We start from the raw sequence: 14,693 nt of genomic DNA on the forward strand, positions 1-14,693 counted from the left end.
ATAATATTTTCAAGTATTATTTACATTCATGATTGATTTTATTAATCATTTTAATTAACTATGGTGATTAGTTAGTTACTTGGGCTTTGTTGGACTTAACTTGTTATTACTTGGAACTTGGGCCTTTATTAGTGTTAATGGACCCATGAAGCCCACCCTATTTCTTAGTTGGACTATTTAGCCCATTCTCACTTGTAAGTATCAAATTAGATGGAAACTAGTTAGTTTTATGCACTTGGAATCTAGTTAACACATAATCCCCATGCACATACACCAACTAACCAACTTTATGAACCTTTACCATGCATGGACTAGTGGACTAACTCCCTCCCCCTCTTGACCCCAAAAACCGTCGGCCTAGCTTGTAAAGGGGAGGATTATTTCATTTTTTTTACTACTTGTTCACTAGTATCTTTCATTTATTTCTCATTCTCAAAACACACACTTCAAACTCACTTTCAAATTTCTCTCATTTCTCTCTAATACTTGTAAGTAACAATAGCTTTTTCTCCTTCTTCTCCTCTTGTAAAACCGAACCAAACCAAACCTTCATCATCATCATTCTTTTGTTTAATGTTACTTGTCTTTGATTAATTGTTACTTACTAGTTGTTACTTACTTGTAGTTGTTGTTGTTACTTCCTAGTTTCAAGAATCAACTCTTTAGTTTGATTCTTCATAATATCTTGTATTTTCAAGAACACAAGAACATAAACTTACTAGTTTATGATTCTACATTTATTGTTTTAAAAGATTTAAGGTTCATGTGTTGTAAATCATACTTGTAATTCATGTTAGTAAAATTTAAAGTTTACTTTCTAAAGATCAAGACTTAGGCTTGAATCTTTAAAGTATGAACAACCATGACTTATTAACTTGTTTATTTAGTTTGTTACTTCATATTATGCACTTAAATTTCATGTTGTTGGTTAAATGGTCAAGTACTACAAGTTAGTCTTGATCTCATACTTTCTTGAACTAGAGTTAACTTTAAAAGTTCAAGAACATGTTAGTAAGCTTTCTTTAATTGTAACTTTGTATACTTATGATTGATCTCGAATTTTGAGTCTTGGATCTTCAAGATCAAACTAAGAACTATGTTCTACAACTCAAGATTTTGATTTCATAAGTTTACTTTCAAGTTTGTAACTTATTATTAGTTTTAAAGTTCATGTATGTGTTAGATCTAAGACTTTGATGTAACCTTGGTTCATCAAAATTCATACAACTCTTAAGTGAGTTGTGCTACATGTCTTAGACCTACACTTGTGTCATAATAGTCAAAACTTGGTTAATATTACTTTTACATTTCATGTATGTGTTAAATCTAAGACTTTGATATAACTTTGGTTCATCAAAACACTTGCAACACTTAAGTGAGTTGTGCTTCATGTCTTAGACTTACACTTGGGTTATGGTGTTCAAACCTTGGTGAAAATGATGCAAACACATTAACGAGTTGTACACTTGAAGCTATATGCATCAAGGATGAGAAACATGATAAGCATCGAGCACCAAGAACCACCGGAACCTACTGACCCTACTGTTTTGCTGTTTCTGGGTCTGATAAGTAAGACCTGGGATGTTTTAATTTTGATTTTCAGATATCTATGTTCGAGTAGATAACTTTTCATATAGGACTCGTCTTAATCCGAGTTACGGTTTAGGATTTATGGCCCTCCGATCATCACTATGTCCTTTTAACGTTGTGCAGAAATTTCTGACCTACTCGCACTTAAACCATCGCCACGGTCAAACGAAGAAGAGTTTTCTTCTGTAAATTTTACCATACTTAAACGACTCATATACGGAGCCATGACCACTGGTATCACCTTATTTCAGTAAGGGTAGAGGCCGTGGTGACTGACTGAAGTCAGCCTTTGTTTTAAACTACTTTCATAAACGAAACTTACTTTACCCCTTTTGTTTGATGATGAATGATGATGACCCTTAAGACCTTATTTACATACTTTTAAACCTATTCAGATGATTTACTGACTTAGTACTATTTGACTTAGGTTGAGGACCCGTTTGGACAACCTTCATTACTTGCTTACTTTCCGAGTCATACTTTACCGCTACTTTATCATTGTGAGTTATAGCATTCCCTTTTTACTTTAACTTATTTTGGGAACTGAGAATAAATGTGGATTTTATGTTTTACATACTAGGCACGAGTACTTAAACTTATATATGTGTGGGTTATACAACGGCATAAACATTCCCTTTAGCTCGGTAACGTTTAGTCATTGGTTTTTGAACCAGTGAACGCGAATCTTAGATATGGATCCATAGGGTTTGACATCCCCACTCGAGCTAGTAGCGCTAGCATTTAACGAGTGTTTAATACTTCGTATACATACGCACTTTCCAAGTGTAATTTCAGGGGGTATAAACGTTAAGTTAGTTACCAAGTGCCCACGGTTAACATATACTTTATCATACTGTTTTGAAACGCTCTTTGTAGCACTGAAATCTCGTGGCCTACCTTACATACTGTTATACTTAAACTATAGCTCACCAACCTTTGTGTTGATGTTTTTAAGCATGTTTTTCTCAGGTGCTTAAGGTTATTTGCTTCCGCTGTCATGTTATTCTTGCCGTAGACACCCGCTGCTCTAGCGTTATCACCGCATGAACTGTTTATCTTGCATTCAAACTTTAATACTTTTGAACTATGTTTTGTAATGACCTAAGGGTCACATACATTTATTCATGCTTGCTATTCATAGAAGCATACTGTTGGTGTAAAACAATTGACGTCGGTTATGATGTCATCGTCTTATCGTGAATGCAACTTCTTTTATTACAGCATATAGTACTTAACCTTGTAATGATCATGTTGTTGATGATTCATACACGATGGTTTTATACGCGGCATCACAAACACGTTCCAAGATTTCAAAAGGACCAATGTATCGTGGGTTTAACTTTCCACGTTTTCCAAACCGGATCACACCCTTCCAAGGTGCAACCTTCAGCATTACACGGTCACCAACGTTGAATTCAAAGTCTTTACATTTACGGTCAGCATAACTCTTTTGGCGATCACGGGCCGTCTTAAGTCTCGCTTGTATCTGAGCAATCTTTTCCGTCATTTCATGGACTACCTCGGGTCCGGTGATTTGCTTTTCGCCCACATCGGCCCAACAAATAGGAGATCGGCACTTACGGCCATACAACACTTCAAAAGGTGCGACATTAATGCTCGAGTGATAACTGTTGTTGTACAAGAATTCGGCTAATGGCAAATGCCTTTCCCAGGCCTTTCCGAAATCAATGACACATGCACGCAACATGTCCTCCAAAGTCTGAATTGTTCATTCACTTTTCCCGTCTGTCTGTGGGTGATAAGCAGTACTCATGTCGAGGCGAGTTCCCATGGCTTCTTGCAAAGAACGCCAAAATCTACAAGCAAAACGGGGATCGCGATCTGAGATAATCGATAGAGGTACACCATGATGAGATAAAACCTATTTGATGTATAGTTGAGCGAGTCTCTCCATCGTATCTGTTTCCTTCATCGCTAAGAAGTGTGCAGATTTAGTAAGGCTGTCAATAATAACCCAGATGGTATCGTATCCGCCCACCGTCTTTGGTAGCTTTGTAATGAAATCCATTGTTATCATTTCCCACTTCCATTGCGGGATTTCCGGTTATTGAAGTAATCCAGAGGGCCTCTGATGCTCGGCTTTAACCTTCGAGCAAGTCAAACACTTACCAACGTAAGTTGCAACGTCCTTCTTAAGATTCGGCCACCAATACTGTTCCTTAAGATCGTGGTACATTTTGCCCGCTCCAGGATGAATCGAATATCTCGACTTGTAAGCTTCATCAAGTATAAGGTTCCGTAGATCTCCATAACGAGGTACCCAAATTCTTTCGGCATAGCATCGGAGTCCAGATTCCCTAACCTCGAATTTAGAGACGAGAATTTTCAAGTATTCATAACGTAAGTTCTTATCTATGATAGCCTCTTCTTGGGCCGCTCGGATCTGGCTGTGAAGATTCGAATGGATGGTGATGTTCAGAGCTCGGACACGAAGAGGTACCGTCCTCTCCTTTCGTCTTAAAGCATCAGCTACAACATTGGCGTTGCCAGAATGATAACGAAGTTCATAATCATAGTCGTTCAGCGTCTCAATCCATCGATGCTGTCTCATGTTCAGTTGTTTCTGATCGAAGATGTGTTGGAGACTCTTGTGGTCGGTGAAGATAGTGCTTTTAGTTCCATACAAATAGTTCCTCCATAATTTAAGCGCAAATACAATGGCTCCAAGTTCGAGATCGTGAGTGGTGCAGTTTCGCTCGTGAATCTTCAATTGGCGAGAAGCATAGGCAATAACCTTCGATATTTGCATCAATACGCAACCGAAACCATTTTTGGAAGCATCGCAATAAACGACGAAATCGTCAATGCCTTCAGGGAGTGATAAAATAGGTGCGGAGGTTAACTTCTTCTTCAAAGTTTGAAATGCCAATTCGTGTGCGGGTTCCCAAATGAACTTCTTTCCCTTATGAGTCAGCGCGGTCAAAGGACGCGCAATCAGAGAGAATCCTTCTATAAACCTTCAGTAGTAACCGGCGAGACCTAGAAATTGGCGGATGTGAGTGGGAGTAGTGGGGGTCTCCCACTTGCTGATAGCTTCAATTTTGGCAGGGTCAACCTTGATACCCTGGTCGCTTACAACATGACCCAGAAATTGGACTTCCTTCAACCAAAATTCACACTTAGAGAAATTGGCGTAAAGTTGCTCTTGTCTCAAGAGTTCAAGCACTAGTCGCAGATGTTGTTCATGTTCTTCTTCGCTTTTGGAGTAGATGAGGATGTCATCTATGAAGACGATAACAAACTTGTCCAAGTACGGCTTGCAGACATGATTCATAAGGTCCATAAATACGGCAGGTGCGTTGGTCAAACCAAATGGCATAACAAGAAATTCATAATGACCATATCGGGTTCTGAATGCAGTTTTCATTACGTCGCTTTCCTTCACCCTCAATTGGTGATAACCGGATCGCAAATCGATCTTTGAGTAAATGCTCGATCCTTGCAGCTGATTAAAAAGATCATCAATCCGTGGGAGAGGATACCAATTCTTGATCGTCAATTTGTTGAGTTCACGGTAGTCAATACACATACGGAAGGACCCATCCTTCTTCTTCACAAACAAAACAGGTGCGCTCCACGGCGAAGAACTTGGTTGAATAAACCCTCGATCTAGTAGTTCTTGTAGTTCACTTTGTAATTCTTGCATCTCGGAAGGTGCGAGTCTATAAGGTGCGCGAGCTACAGGTGCAGCTCCTGGCACTAAGTTAATCTGAAATTCTACGGCACTCGGTGGTGGTAATCCAGGTAACTCCTCTAGAAAGACATCAGGAAACTCGTTCACAATCCGTACGTCGTTCACACTCTTCACCTTGGTTTCTACCGTTTTCACATGTGCTAGAACAGCAAGACGTCCCTTCTTCATGATCTTTTGCGCTTTCACGCAACTGATGAGGTTCAGCTTCGAGGTACATCTCTCTCCATAAATAACCAGTGGTTCGCCATCTCCTTATGGTATACGGAGAGCTTTATCTCCACAAATAATATCGGCCCTCACTTTGGTCAACCAATCCATACCGACGATCACGTCAAAACTTCCCAGTTTGATAGGTATCAAGTCAATTTCGAAATCCGCACCAGCTATACTAATAATAGCTCCTCGGCCAATTTGGTCAACCTTTTCAAGTTTACCATTGGCTACCTCGACAAGCATACTTTCTTTTAAAGGAACTAGCGACCAATTTATCTTATCGCAAAAGTGTCTACATACATAACTTCTATCGGCACCAGTATCAAATAGGACAGAAGCTAAAAGATTGTTGATAGTGAATATACCTATCACCAAGTCGGGATTCTCGCGTGCATCCCTTGCATTAACATTAAAAGCTCTACCTCACGGTGGTCCGCCGTCTTTTCGCTTGTCGGGACACTCATTCCTGAAGTGACCCGTCTTTCCGCATTCGTAGCACTTCTTCGGCCCGGTGGGGTTCGCCCTTGCATTCAAAGTAGTGACCTTGCATTCCTTGCCTATATGCCCAGACCGTTGGCACTTCTCACAAACAACATTACAATACCCAGTGTGGTGTTTGTAACACCTCTTGCATTGCGGTAGGGTACCTTTGTAGTTCAGGTTGGAGCTTGTGCTGGGGTTGGGGTTTCCACCGTTGTTCTGTCCCTTAGTAGGGGTTTGATCATAGGTCCTACCCTTACTGTTATACCACTTTCGCTTGTCACTACCACCCGCTTCAGACTTGGACTTCTCCGGTTCATCGATGAGAATCTGATTCATGAGTGTATGCGCCATGCGCATTGCTTCGGGAACATTCGGTGGTTTGGACGAGGTGACATTACCCTTGATGGACTTAGGGAGTCCCCAAAAGTATCTCTCCATACGCTTGAATTCTGGGGTGACCATGGTAGGACACATAAAAGCTAACTCAAGAAACCTCCGATTGTAACCATCGAGATCGTTGCCAACAACTTTCAATTGCATAAACTCCATTTCCATCTTTTGTATCTCGGTTCTCGGACAATACTCATCAATCATAGCCGCTTTGAACTCCTCCCATGGTGTAGCATACGCCTCATCAATACCTTGTGCCTGTGCCATGGTGTTCCACCACGTGAGGGCACCATCAGATAGCGTGCAGGAAGCAAATTTGGTTTTGTTGGACTCAGAACAGTTGCTGACTTGGAATACTGATTCAAGCATTTCAAACCATCTTGTGAGACCAACAGGCCCCTCAGTTCCGCTGAAGTTATGTGGTTTACAGCTCTGGAATTCCTTGTAAGTACACCCATCACGGTTGGGCTGATTAACTACTTGAACTTGTGGTTGCATTTCTGCAAGTGATGCGGCTACACGTTCTTGGATCATCTCTTCAATTTGAGCAGCAGTAGGTGTAGATCGACCGTTAGCCATGACGTTCTAAACAAAAATTTTGACTCAAGTCAAAATTCAGCATGCAATATGTAATAATATAGTATATAACAACCAACATGAAAACAGCACAATACATGTTGATTAAGCAACGCAATTAGATATAAGTACCACAAAACCATGATACGGTAACGTAAATAGAACACTTGTGCAAAAAGTAAACAACATAAAGTTTCCATTCGTTAATAATAAGTTTCATACATTCGCATAAGTTCGTACATTACATAAGTAATACATAAAACTACCACTAGGTTACACAATGAAATCTAAATACAAAAGCCCTACGGTGACGGTGGGTGAAGGATGTCCATAACATGGGACATCTGCTCCTCAAGCTCAGCTACCCGAGCACGGAGGGTTTCCACCTCCCTTGTCAATTCTTCGACGGTGGGAGATGGTGGGGCAGGCGGTGCCTGTGGTGCAGGTGGTGCGGGTGGTGCCGGTGGTGCAGATGTAGACGGTCCGGCTCCAGAAATAGTCAGTACGTAACGGGGTGCCTTACGCATGAGTGGGTCGGCAGGGTACGGCACACGCTGTAGTGACCCGAACTTTTCCATGTTTATATATATTAATTGAGATTGATATTTACATGATTAAATGTTTCCAACATGTTAAGCAATCAAACTTGTTAAGACTTGATTAATTGAAATATGTTTCATATAGACAATTGACCACCCAAGTTGATCGGTGATTCACGAACGTTAAAACTTGTAAAAACTATATGATGACATATATATGGATATATATATATAGTTAACATGATACTATGATAAGAAAACATATCATAAAGTATATTAACAATGAACTACATATGTAAAAACAAGACTACTAACTTAATGATTTTTAAACGAGACATATATGTAACGATTATCGTTGTAAAGACATTTAATGTATATATATCATATTAAGAGATATTCATACATGATAATATCATGATAATATAATAATTTAAAATCTCATTTGATATTATAAACATTGAGTTAACAACATTTAACAAGATCGTTAACCTAAAGGTTTCAAAACAACACTTACATGTAACGACTAACGATGACTTAACGACTCAGTTAAAATGTATATACATGTAGTGTTTTAATATGTATTTATACACTTTTGAAAGACTTCAATACACTTATCAAAATACTTCTACTTAACAAAAATGCTTACAATTACATCCTCGTTCAGTTTCATCAACAATTCTACTCGTATGCACCCGTATTCGTACTCGTACAATACACAGCTTTTAGATGTATGTACTATTGGTATATACACTCCAATGATCAGCTCTTAGCAGCCCATGTGAGTCACCTAACACATGTGGGAACCATCATTTGGCAACTAGCATGAAATATCTCATAAAATTACAAAAATATGAGTAATCATTCATGACTTATTTACATGAAAACAAAATTACATATCCTTTATATCTAATCCATACACCAACGACCAAAAACACCTACAAACACTTTCATTCTTCAATTTTCTTCATCTAATTGATCTCTCTCAAGTTCTATCTTCAAGTTCTAAGTGTTCTTCATAAATTCCAAAAGTTCTAGTTTCATAAAATCAAGAATACTTTCAAGTTTGCTAGCTCACTTCCAATCTTGTAAAGTGATCATCCAACCTCAAGAAATCTTTGTTTCTTACAGTAGGTTATCATTCTAATACAAGGTAATAATCATATTCAAACTTTGGTTCAATTTCTATAACTATAACAATCTTATTTCAAGTGATGATCTTACTTGAACTTGTTTTCGTGTCATGATTCTGCTTCAAGAACTTCGAGCCATCCAAGGATCCATTGAAGCTAGATCCATTTTTCTCTTTTCCAGTAGGTTTATCCAAGGAAATTAAGGTAGTAATGATGTTCATAACATCATTCGATTCATACATATAAAGCTATCTTATTCGAAGGTTTAAACTTGTAATCACTAGAACATAGTTTAGTTAATTCTAAACTTGTTCGCAAACAAAAGTTAATCCTTCTAACTTGACTTTTAAAATCAACTAAACACATGTTCTATATCTATATGATATGCTAACTTAATGATTTAAAACCTGGAAACACGAAAAACACCGTAAAACCGGATTTACGCCGTCGTAGTAACACCGCGGGCTGTTTTGGGTTAGTTAATTAAAAACTATGATAAACTTTGATTTAAAAGTTGTTATTCTGAGAAAATGATTTTTATTATGAACATGAAACTATATCCAAAAATTATGGTTAAACTCAAAGTGGAAGTATGTTTTCTAAAATGGTCATCTAGACGTCGTTCTTTCGACTGAAATGACTACCTTTACAAAAACGACTTGTAACTTATTTTTCCGACTATAAACCTATACTTTTTCTGTTTAGATTCATAAAATAGAGTTCAATATGAAATCATAGCAATTTGATTCACTCAAAACGGATTTAAAATGAAGAAGTTATGGGTAAAACAAGATTGGATAATTTTTCTCATTTTAGCTACGTGAAAATTGGTAACAAATCTATTCCAACCATAACTTAATCAACTTGTATTGTATATTATGTAATCTTGAGATACCATAGACACGTATACAATGTTTCGACCTATCATGTCGACACATCTATATATATTTCGGAACAACCATAGACACTCTATATGTGAATGTTGGAGTTAGCTATACAGGGTTGAGGTTGATTCCAAAATATATATAGTTTGAGTTGTGATCAATACTGAGATACGTATACACTGGGTCGTGAATTGATTCAAGATAATATTTATCGATTTATTTCTGTACATCTAACTGTGGACAACTAGTTATAGGTTACTAACGAGGACAGCTGACTTAATAAACTTAAAACATCAAAATATATTAAAAGTGTTGTAAATATATTTTGAACATACTTTAATATATATGTATATATTGTTATAGGTTCGTGAATCAACAGTGGCCAAGTCTTACTTCCCGACGAAGTAAAAATCTGTGAAAGTGAGTTATAGTCCCACTTTTAAAATCTAATATTTTTGGGATGAGAATACATGCAGGTTTTATAAATGATTTACAAAATAGACACAAGTACGTGAAACTACATTCTATGGTTGAATTATCGAAATCGAATATGCCCCTTTTTATTAAGTCTGGTAATCTAAGAATTAGAGAACAGACACCCTAATTGACGCGAATCCTAAAGATAGATCTATTGGGCCTAACAAACCCCATCCAAAGTACCGGATGCTTTAGTACTTCGAAATTTATATCATATCCGAAGGGTGTCCCGGAATGATGGGGATATTCTTATATATGCATCTTGTTATTGTCGGTTACCAGGTGTTCACCATATGAATGATTTTTATCTCTATGTATGGGATGTGTATTGAAATATGAAATCTTGTGGTCTATTGTTACGATTTGATATATATAGGTTAAACCTATAACTCACCAACATTTTTGTTGACATTTAAAGCATGTTTATTCTCAGGTGAATATTAAGAGCTTCCGCTGTTGCATACTAAAATAAGGACAAGATTTGGAGTCCATGTTTGTATGATATTGTGTAAAAACTGCATTCAAGAAACTGATTTCGATGTAACATATTTGTATTGTAAACCATTATGTAATGGTCGTGTGTAAACAGGATATTTTAGATTATCATTATTTGATAATCTACGTAAAGCTTTTTAAACCTTTATTTATGAAATAAAGGTTATGGTTTGTTTTAAAAATGAATGCAGTCTTTGAAAAACGTCTCATATAGAGGTCAAAACCTCGCAACGAAATCAATTAATATGGAACGTTTTTAATCAATAAGAACGGGACATTTCAGTTGGTATCCGAGCGTTGGTCTTAGAGAACCAGAAAATTTGCATTAGTGTGTCTTATCGAGTTTGTTAGGATGCATTAGTGAGTCTGGACTTCGACCGTGTTTTCTTTAAAAATGATTGCTTAACATTTTTGTTGGAAACTATATATTTTTAACATATGAATATTATGTGATATATTAATCTCTTAACGTGTTTGATATTATGTGATAGATGTCTACCTCTAGAACAAGTCCCATTGACTCACCTAATAATAATGAAGAGTCAAATGTAAATTGGAATGATTTGTGGACTGATTCACAAGTTCCCGAAGAGGAACCGGAAGAAGAGTCGGAACCGGAAGAAGAATCGGAACCGGAAGAAGAATCGGAACCGGATGAAGAAATAGAACCGGTGGGGGAAATAATAAAACGGTTAAGTAAAAGAAAATCCTCAACCAACCGACCAAAGTTAATTATGGTCAATGGTGTTTCCGCCAAGGAAGCAAAATATTGGGAGGATTACCAATTCTCCGATGAATCGGATTCCGACGAGAATTCCGATGATGTTATAGAAATTACCCCAACTGAATTTAAAAAGGCAAAAGAAAATAATAAGGGAAAGGGCATAAAAATAGAGAAATCTAATTCCAACCCCGATGAACTTTATATGTATCGTCAACCCCCGAAGTCCTTAAGTTGTAACAATGACCCGGGAACCTCTAAACCACCAGGTTTTTCTAAACCAATGTGGACAACGACGGCTCGTATTAGGGGAACATCATATATCCCTAGAAACTTGGCAAAACGAACCAAAACCGAAGAAGAAGAAACGAGCGAGTCGGAATAAGATAGTTGTATTCGTGTGGTGTAATATATGTAATATAGTGTTCTTATGCTTTATGATATATGTAAAAATTGCTTGTATTAATAAGTATTTTTTTATGAAACTAACTCTTGTCTATTTTACAGTTTAAAAACACAAAATGGATAGACAACCCAATATTTTAAGAGACCTACCCGGAGACATGATTGATGAAATCTTGTCTAGAGTCGGCCAGAATTCTTCGGCACAACTATTTAAGGCGAGATCAGTTTGTAAGACATTCGAAGAACGTTCCAAGAATGTCTTGGTTTATAAGAGACTTTCGTTTGAAAGATGGGGGATATCACATTGGGAAACCCATAAGTTACGATGTGTTTACTTTGACGCATATATTGCGGGGAACCCAAATGCTATTTTACGCAACGGGTTAAGAAATTATTTTGACTCAATATATCCGAATATTGGACTTCGTGATTTAGAAAAAGCGGCTAACATGCAACATAAAGAAGCATGTTATGCTTACGGATTAGTAATGTTCGCTTCTCACCAAAGTGAGAACAAGAACATCGGGCTACAACTATTAAACAAAACGTTTCCACAAGTGACGGAGTCGGTAATTGGGGTAAGAAATGAGGTTTTTAGATTATTACGGGACTGTTGGACATTACGTAACCCTCGTCCCTTTGATGACGTTACAACACGCTGTCTTATCAACGGCCATAATGGTTATGTTGCACAAGACCAAGGATGGGAAGTAGTCCTAGTAAAACCAGAATGCATGACTTGTTTCTGGACGTATGAATTACGTGTCTTTATTGCCTTTGCCGAACGACTTGTGTACTAGCTAGAATTGTCTTCACAACTATCTTGTATCAAAGTTATTGTGTGCTATATTTCATGCTTTATGTAAAATAAGCGGTATTGTAAGTTTGTAAAATATTGTATAAAAGTTTGAACGCGAAATATTATTACAATCAGTTTTTCATATAGAATTGTAGTAGTTGAATTGTATATTAGCTACTAAGTATGAACTTAACGGGTAGGTACTACCCGAATTTAAACTTATAAAACGCTAATATGAAGAAAAAGCTTTTATAAATGAGTTCATATTATGCTACGAAATACTATTAACTACTCTTAATATTCTGTATGATTAACTTGTTCCATTTAACTATTTTGAAGGAAATGGCACCGACTACTCGACACACCGTGAATATGAATGAAGAGGAATTCCGTACTTTTCTAGCTTCAAACATAGCCGCAGTACAGGCTGCGCTACATACCAACAATAACCTTGGATCTAGCAGTACAGGAAATCGTGTAGGATGCACCTACAAAGAATTCACTGCCTGCAAACCTTTGGAATTTGATGGAACCGAAGGACCGATCGGATTGAAACGGTGGACCGAGAAGGTTGAATCGGTGTTTGCCATAAGTAAGTGTACTGAAGAGGACAAAGTGAAGTACGCTACGCATACCTTCACAGGTTCTGCGTTAACATGGTGGAATACCTATCTAGAGCAAGTGGGACAAGATGATGCGTACGCACTACCGTGGTCAGCATTCAAGCACTTGATGAACGAGAAGTACCGTCCCAGAACCGAGGTCAATAAGCTCAAGACAGAACTTAGAGGGTTACGAACCCAAGGATTTGATATTACCACGTACGAAAGACGATTCACAGAATTGTGCCTATTGTGTCCGGGAGCATTCGAAGATGAGGAAGAGAAGATCGACGCGTTTGTGAAAGGATTACCGGAAAGAATCCAAGAAGATATAAGTTCACACGAGCCCGCCTCCATACAACAGGCATGTAGAATGGCTCACAAACTAGTGAACCAGATTGAAGAAAGAATTAAAGAACAGACTGCTGAAGAGGCCAATGTGAAGCAAGTCAAAAGAAAGTGGGAGGAAAACGGTGATAAGAATCACCAATACAACAACAACAGTAATTACAACAATAATCGCAACAATTATCCCAACAATCGCAACATCAATCGCAACTACAACAAACGGCCCAACAACAACAACAACAACAACAGCAACTACAACAATCATCCCAACAACAATAATAACCGCAACAACAACAACAATCAGAAGCAGCTATGCCAAAGGTGTGAAAAGAATCACTCGGGGTTCTGCACCAAATTTTGCAACAAGTGTAAAAGAAATGGTCATAGCGCGGCGAAGTGTGAGGTCTACGGACCAGGGGCTAATAGAACGAAAGGAACAAATGGTGTCGGAACGAGTAATGGCGGAGCAAGTAGTGTCGGAGCAAGTTATGCCAATGTAGTTTGTTATAAATGTGGAAAACCAGGCCACATTATTAGAAATTGCCCGAACCAGGAGAACACGAATGGACAAGGCCGTGGAAGAGTTTTCAATATTAATGCGATAGAGGCACAGGAAGACCCGGAGCTTGTTACGGGTACGTTTCTTATTGACAATAAATCTGCTTACGTTTTATTTGATTCGGGTGCGGATAGAAGCTATATGAGTAGAGATTTTTGTGCTAAATTAAGTTGTCCATTGACGCCTTTGGATAGTAAATTTTTACTCGAATTAGCAAATGGTAAATTAATTTCAGCAGATAATATATGTCGGAATCGAGAAATTAAACTGGTTAGCGAAACATTTAAGATTGATTTGATACCAGTAGAGTTAGGGAGTTTTGATGTGATAATCGGTATGGACTGGTTGAAAGAAGTGAAAGCGGAGATCGTTTGTTACAAAAATGCAATTCGCATTATACGAGAAAAAGGAAAACCCTTAATGGTGTACGGAGAAAAGGGCAACACGAAGCTACATCTTATTAGTAATTTGAAGGCACAAAAACTAATAAGAAAAGGTTGCTATGCTGTTCTAGCACACGTCGAGAAAGTACAAACTGAAGAAAAGAGCATCAATGATGTTCCCATTGCAAAAGAATTTCCCGATGTATTTCCGAAAGAATTACCGGGATTACCCCCACATCGATCCGTTGAATTTCAAATAGATCTTGTACCAGGAGCTGCACCAATAGCTCGTGCTCCTTACAGACTCGCACCCAGCGAGATGAAAGAACTGCAAAGCCAATTACAAGAACTTTTAGAGCGTGGTTTCATTCGACCAAGCACATC

This window comes from Rutidosis leptorrhynchoides, chromosome 7, assembly GCF_046630445.1.
Source record: "Rutidosis leptorrhynchoides isolate AG116_Rl617_1_P2 chromosome 7, CSIRO_AGI_Rlap_v1, whole genome shotgun sequence".
Taxonomy (NCBI): Eukaryota; Viridiplantae; Streptophyta; class Magnoliopsida; order Asterales; family Asteraceae; genus Rutidosis; species Rutidosis leptorrhynchoides.